Raw genomic sequence first — 8317 nt, forward strand, 5'->3', positions numbered from 1 at the left:
TGCTTTTTTTGCAACAGCATCACACTGTTGACTCATATTCAGCTTGTGGTCCACTATAACCCCTAGATCCCTTTCTGCCGTACTCCTTCCTAGACAGTCTCTTCCCATTCTGTATGTGTGAAACTGATTTTTTCTTCCTAAGTGGAGCACTTTGCATTTGTCTTTGTTAAACTTCATCCTGTTTAACTCAGACCATTTCTCCAATTTGTCCAGATCATTTTGAATTATGACCCTGTCCTCCAAAGCAGTTGCAATTCCTCCCAGTTTGGTATCATCCGCAAACTTAATAAGCGTACTTTCTATGCCAATATCTAAGTCGTTGATGAAGATATTGAACAGCGCCGGTCCCAAAACAGACCCCTGCGGTACCCCACTCGTTACGCCTTTCCAGCAGGATTGGGAACCATTAATAACAACTCTCTGAGTACTGTTATCCAGCTAGTTATGCACCCACCTTACAGTAGCCCCACCAGATAGACAAGGCTGGTGCAGTGCGGGAAAGGGAGATGTGATGTGACAGGTGATGGCCTGGGGTCCATGCAGAGGGCATCATCTTTAGGTGTTGGGATCAGTTTACAGTTTGAAAAACCTCACCCCTCTGTCAGTAATGCCAGCCTCCATGCACCCTTCATCCACATCTCCTATAGCCAGCGGAATGCCTTTTCCCATACTACCCTTTACCTAGAGAACAGTTGTTCAATTCTGGTCACTAGGCCCTAACCTCTCATTCAAATTCTTTGTTGAGACTCATGTTTTCATGATACCCATTTGAAATGACATGCTAACCTGTGGTTAACCAGATGTTAATGCCTATAGAGTGGATTTTCACTATCACAAGGAACTTCCTTTTGTTTGCAACTGATAAGGAAGCACACTAATACCATGTTATTTTGACTCAGTATTGCACAAAACCTTATATTTCCCCTATATATACACAAGACATATCACACACTGAATCTGAGTGCATAGGTCAACCTGAAATTATTTGTTAACGTCGCTGAAGTTATAATTAAAGTTCTGCATTATACAGAGGGAGATTACTGGGTTGTGTGTCATTTCCTCGCTTGTTAGAAGCAGAAGAAAATTCCTTTTGACAATGCATCTGTCATTGACAGTAGAAACATTGTGTGGCATTATGATATGGTTGAAATGTCCCATAATTTGGAATTTCCTTGCTTTCTAGGGTTTGGGGACATGTCACACAGTCTTAATTATGTTTATTACCATAATGCATAGGGGACAACAATAAAAAAACAAGGTGGACAGTGCCTGGCACAATGGGTAACAGAATAGTAGACAGTCTTTACCCTGCAGAGCTCAATATCTAAACAGACAAAATAGGGAAAGAGGATATAGCATGCAAGCAGAGAGAACAGCATAATGGCTTGCAAATGTCATGTTTTAGTTGTTCCATGAGTTTTCTTTAAAAAAAATAATGTTAAAGATGGAATTTAGTTGGGGGTAACTAAGCTGAATGGAAAGAGGACATTGAAGGGAGGTGGATGAGGGTATGAAGGGCAAGTATGATGTGAAGCTGTGGTGAAGAGATGGAGAGCAGTGGCACAAGGCAGGGGGAAGGAAACAAACAGCCAGTCACATATGGCAGAAAATGCCCTGTCAAAATTGGATAAAAACTCTGATGGGATCAGTTTCAAATGATTGCTGCTAATCCCTTTTCAACAAAGTTTTTTTTTAATGGAATTTCTATTTATAAAATGTAATTGCCTCACCAAGATGTGCACATGGTCAAATTGACTATCTGTGTGATCTGTGACAAAGTTCCTCCTCTATCTTGGTGGGTCCTGTGCTTATTGGCAGATTTTCTTGCCTCAGAGATTCATCCTGTGGGTTGGGGAACTGCCCAGAGACCTTCCCCTCTGGAAGAACCCACAGTCCAGGTCAATTGGGAGGTTTGGGGGGAACCCGGGCCTGCCCTCTACTCTGGCTTCCAGCCCAGGGCCCTGTGGACTGCAGCTGTCTATAGTGCCTCCTGTAACAGCTGCATGACAGCTACAACTCCCTGGGCTACTTCCCCATGGTCTCCTCCAAACACCTTCCTTATTCTCACCACAGGATCTTCCTCCTGGTGTCTAATAACACTTGTGCTCCTCAGTCCTCCAGTAGCTCTCAGTTCCTTGCACCAAAAACTGAAGTGAGCTCCTTTTAAAACCCAGGTGCCCTGATTAGCCTGCCTTAATTGATTCTAGCAGCTTCTTCTTAATTGGCTCCAGGTGTCCTAATTAGCCTGCCTGCCTTAACTGGTTCTAGCAGGTTCCTGATTACTCTAGTACAGCCCCTACCCTGGTCACTCAGGGAACAGAAAACTACTCATCCAGTGACCAGTATATTTGTCCTCTACCAGACTCCTGTACCCCACTGGTCTGGGTCTGTCACAGATTTTATTGCTGAATCTCTGACCCCCACCACCTCCCTACTCATTGAGACTATCACCCATCATGTCGTGTCTACATTTACATTGTACACCCCCAGGGGCGGAGACCTTTGTAGTGTATATCACCTAGCAGGCTTTACATACTGCAACAATAATAAATACTACCACTACTACATCTTTTTCTTTTCATAGCAGAGACAGGTCATATGAAATACCACCAATCCAGTTTACAGGAATGGTTTGTGTGGAATGCAGGGGTTATGATTCATGGATATATAACCTGCAAAGTGCAGTAGTTTCAGTTTGCAGGTGGGCTCATTTGAAAAACTACCATTTTTGTTCAAAGAGGTCATATAAAATTCTACAGGCTACTTTCGTCAGATCCCAATGAGGATTCATAGATTCATAGATTCTAGGACTGGAAGGGACCTCGAGAGGTCATCGAGTCCAGTCCCCTGCCCGCATGGCAGGACCAAATACCGTCTAGACCATCCCTGATAGACATTTATCTAACCTACTCTTAAATATCTCCAGAGATGGAGATTCCACAACCTCCCTAGGCAATTTATACACTAAGAAACTGCACCATCAACTCAGGACACTCCCTACACTAACAGAGGAACAAATCAACATACCCTTAGAGCCCCGACTGGGATTATTCTATCTACTACCCAAGATCCACAAACCTGGAAATCCTGGATGCCCCATCATCTCAGGCATTGGCACTCTCACTGAAGGACTGTCTGGATATGTGGTCTCCCTACTCAGACCCTATGCCACCAGCACTCCCAGCTATCTCCGTGACACCACTGATTTCCTGAGAAAACTACAATGCATTGGTGACCTCCCAGAAAACATCATCCTAGCCACCATGGATGTAGAGGCTCTCTACACAAACATCCCACACACAGATGGAATACAAGCTGTCAGGAACAGTATCCCTGATGATGACACAGCACAACTTGTTGCTGAGCTCTGTGACTTTATCCTCACGCACAATTATTTCAAATTTGGTGACAATATATACCTCCAGACCAGTGGCACCACCATGGGCAGCCGCATGGCCCCACAATATGCCAACATTTTTATGGCTGACTTGGAACAGCGTTTCCTCAGCTCTCGTCCATTCACGCCCCTTCTCTACCTACACTACATTGATGACATCTTCATCATCTGGACCCATGGGAAGGAGACCCTGGAAGAATTCCACCATGATTTTAACAGCTTCCACCCCACCATCAACCTCAGCCTGGACCAATCTACACGGGAGGTCCACTTCCTAGACACCACAGTACAAATAAACAATGAGAGGCAAATCAACAGAGGCAGACGTGTACCCAGAAGCCTCCTGCTACAAGACAGGCCCAAAAAAGAAACCAACAGAACTCCACTGGCCATCACCTACAGTCCTCAGCTTAAACCTCTCCAACGCATCATCAGTGATCTACAACCCATCCTGGACAATGATCCCTCACTTTCACAGACCTTGGGAGGCAGGCCAGTCCTCGCCCACAGACAACCCGCCAACCTTAAGCATATTCTCACCAGCAACCACGCACTGCACCATAACAACTCTAACTCAGGAACCAACCCATGCAACAAACCTCGATGCCAACTCTGCCCACATATCTACACCAGCAACACCATCACAGGACCTAACCAGATCAGCTACAACATCACCGGCTCATTCACCTGCATGTCCACCAATGTTATATATGCCATCGTGTATCAGCAATGCCCCTCTGCTATGTACATTGGCCAGATTGGACAGTCACTACGCAAGAGGATAAATGGACACAAGTCAGATATCAAGAATGGCAATATACAAAAACCTGTAGGAGAACACTTCAACCTCCCTGGCTACACAATAGCAGATGTAAAGGTAGCCATCTTACAGCAAAAAAACTTCAGGACCAGACTTCAAAGAGAAACTGCTAAGCTCCAGTTCTTTTGCAAATTTGACACCATCAGATCAGGATTAAACAAAGACTGTGAATGGCTATCCAACTACAGAAGCAGTTTCTCCTCCCTTGGTGTTCACACCTCAACTGCTAGCAGAGCACCTCACCCTCCCTGATTGAACTAAGCTCGTTATCTCCATACTGATTTATACCTGCCTCTGGAAATTTCCATTACTTGCGTCTGATGAAGTGGGCATTCACCCATGAAAGCTGATGCTCCCAATACTTCTGTTAGTCTTAAAGGTGCCACAGGACCCTCTGTTGCTTTTTACAGATTCAGACTAACACGGCTACCTCTCTGATACTTGATATAAAATGAAGCCGTTTGAATTCACATCAAGTAGGAAAGTGTTGTGAAAAAATTCTGTTTGTGCAAGGCTTTTTAAATACTTAGGTGACTAAGCCCTGGTCTATACTGGGGTGGGGATTGATCTAAGTGGGGTGGGGATTGATCTAAGTTATGTAACTTCAGCTATGTGAGTAATGATGTACTTAGATCAACTTACCATGGTGAGTTGACTGCTGCTCCCCCGTTGACTCTGCTTGTGCCTCTTGTGATGCTGGAGTACAGGAGTTGACTAGACTAGATGCGATAAATCGATCCCCGCTGGATCGATCGCTGCCCACCAATCCAGCGGGTATCATAGAATCATAGACTATCAGGGTTGGAAGGGACCTCAGGAGGTCATCTAGTCCAACCCCCTCCTCAAAGCAGGACCAATCCCCAGATAGATTTTTGCCCCAAATCCCTAAATGGCCCCCTCAAGGATTGAACTCACAACCCCGGGTTTAGCAGGCCAATGCTCAAACCACTGAGCTATCCCTCCCCTCATGTAGTGTAGCCATATCCTGAGATACTATGGTGATGGGGGCTTAAAACAATTTGAAGAGATACACAGATACAGTATACCTTAGCAATGAGTACTGGAGGGACTATGTTTCTGTCATACAAATAATAAATATTAACAATGGAATATCAGACTTCCAGAAAGTGGCTGAAGTATGTATGTCTTTTGTTATGGAGCCCAAGGGAATCATAGTGTAATGTGTGACTAATGAAAACTTTTCTTATGAAAAGCCCGTGCATGATTTGTCCACTTTCTTAAGTTTGTTATAAAGTCCTAATTTTGAGACAACCTTTCTTGCTATAAAATTCTTTAGCTTTTAGTTTGCAGGCAGTCTAACAAAGTATTGCATGTAATACTGGGAGAATACACCTCTTTATAGCTGCAGCTCAGAAGAACATTGTTCTTGTGGTTTGAGGTACTGGACTGGGAATCAGAAGATCTGCATTTAGTATCTGGTATGACTTTGGGAAGGTCAATCTCTCTGCGACTTAGTTGCCTATCAGTAAAAGTATACTTCCTTTCTCCTACCCTTTGCCTGTCTTGTCTATTTAGATTGTAAGCTGTCCTGGGCTGGGATTTATGTGTCTGTACAGCATCTAGCACAGTTGGGTCCTCTAAGCACTCTTAGGATTTAGCTGGTTTATTATTTTTATTGTGCTCTGTTGTAATAATTGGCCCTACAAATTTAACCTAATTGTGAGTTCAGCTGTTAAGATCATGCTTGGTAAACAAGAAGAGTATGGAACCAGAGATCAGTGAACCAAAATTGGTGTGTTGGAAACCAGACCTAATTGGTGGACAAGATAATGAGAGAACAGACTAGTCTATCCATCATTGCACTTTTGGGGTCCTCAAAAAGAGATTTGGGGAAGTGGGGAAGCTGGCTATTGTGATGCCAACTGCATGATGAGAGAAGGGGAAGGAGCAAGTTTCATCATTATGGCTGCCACCTTCACCATCTTCTGGGACCTAGGGCCTTCTTTATCCTAATGCTGATAGATGACCGGGCTAGAGAAAGAGGGACCCAGACACCACCAGCTCTGGCTAAATCCGAAACACCACCTACACTTCATCTCCTTTCCCATCATGTGTTCTTTCCTTCCCCACCTTTATTTCTTTTCTTTCCTACCTGTCTCCTTTTTCCATCTGTTTAGTAAGTCTGGTTTAGCCAGGCAAAACTGCATATTTTGCAACACTACTGTGAGCCTATGACCAGAAAGAGGAAGCTAAAAGCAGTGCCCAAGCAGTCCAATCCTCATGTCAAGTTTGCCAGGTCTCAGAGTGGCTGATAAGACTATGGGCTTGTCTTCACTACTGGGGAGATCAACGCTGCTGTAATCGATGCTGCGAGTGTCGATTTAGTGGGTCTAGTGAAGACCCACTAAATTGATGAAAGAATGCTCTCTAGTCGACTGCGGTACTCCAGCTCCACAAGAAGAGTAAGGCAAGTTGACCGGAGAGTGTCTCCCATCGACACAGCGCAGTGAAGACACTAGGGTAAGTCGACCTAAGCTATGTCAACTCCAGCTATGTTATTCATCTAGCTGGAGTAGTGTATGTCTACACTACAAAGTTAAGTCGATCATAGGTGTGCGCACAGGGTGTGCCAGGTGTGCCGCGTGTGCCTAGGCACACCCTAATGCAGGGGTGGGCAAATGGCTCCACTCTCTCGGCGCGGCAAGCTGCCGGCCCCTCCCCTGCCTTCCTGGGCCAGCCCCGCCTGCCACCCCCCACCCCCCGCGGATCTCCCTCCCCTCCCTGCCACCCCCCCACCCCCCACGGGTCTCCTCCTCTCCCCGGAGCATCCCTGCCTGAAAGAAAGCAGCGCGGGCCTCTCCCGTGCCTGCTTGTGCTGCTGCTGTAGCACATTCCTGCACAACTGCTATCTGCTGCCCCAGGGTCCTAGTGGCCCCCGACCAAAATGGCAGGGCAGGCTGCCCTTACCCTGCCCTTCCACCCTAGCCCTGAGTCTCTCCAACACCTGAAACCCCTCATCCCCAGCCCTCATCCCCAGCACCCTAATCCTCTGCCCCAGCCCTGAGCCCCCTCCTGCATCGTGAACCCCTCATCCTCAGCCCCACAGCCCTCACCCCTGCACCCCCTCCTATACCCAAACTCCCTCCCAGAGCCTGCACCCCTCACCGCCTCCTGCACACCCACCCCCTGTCCCAGCCCAGAGCCTGAACCCAGCACCCAAAATCCATCCCAGAGCCTTAGGCAGGTAGGGGGCGGGGTTGGGGGGGCGGGTTCTGGGCACCACCAAAATTTCTACAAACCTGCCACCCATGCGTGGGGCAGCGTGTCTGGCTCTGCACGGAGCAAAACATGCTGCTAGGAGCCTCATGGTAAGGTGTCCGGGGGGTTGGATAAGGGGTGGGGGCAGTCAGGGGACAGGGAGCAGGGTGGGTTGGATAGGGGAGTGGGATCCTGGGGAGGTGGTTAGGGTTGGGGGGTCTCTGGAGGGGGCAGTCAGGGAGCAGGGGGGGTTGGATGGGGCATGGGAGTCCTGGGGTCTGTCAGGGGCGGGAGATGGATAGGGGTCAGGGAGCAAGGAGGGTCCCAGGGGTCCAGTTAGGGTGGGGGGTCCTCTGGAGGGGGTGGTCAGGGGACAAGGAGATGGGGGGGGTTGGGTGAGTTGGAAGTTTGGGGGGGGCTGTCAGGAGGCAGGAATGTGGAGAGGGGTTGGGGCAGGCAGGGAGCAGGGGGATTGTATGGGTCAGGAGTTCTGGGGGTCCTGTCAGGGGGCAGGGAGCAGTTGGATAGGTGTGGGAGTCCCAGGGGCCTGTCTGGGGCGGTGCTGTGGATAAGGGTTGGGGCAGTCAGGGGACAGGTAGGGGGTAGGGTCCTAGGGGGGGCAGTCAGGGGACAAGGAGCAGGGAGGCTTAGATAGGGGTGGGGTCCTGGGGAGCAGTTAGGGGCAGGGGTCCCAGGAGGTGGTAGTCAGGGGACAAGGAGCAATGGGGGTTGGGGGTTCTGAGGGGGGCAGTCAGGGGGCAGGAAGTAGGAGGGATTGGATGGGGGCAGGGTGGGGGCCGAGCTAGGGCAGGGCAGGGGCGGGGCTAGGGTGGCGCTCCCTGGGTGCACACCCTAATGAAATGGGCTGCGCACGCCTATGA

The sequence above is a fragment of the Chrysemys picta genome, chromosome 1 (genome assembly GCF_011386835.1).
Source record: "Chrysemys picta bellii isolate R12L10 chromosome 1, ASM1138683v2, whole genome shotgun sequence".
NCBI classification, from domain to species: Eukaryota; Metazoa; Chordata; order Testudines; family Emydidae; genus Chrysemys; species Chrysemys picta.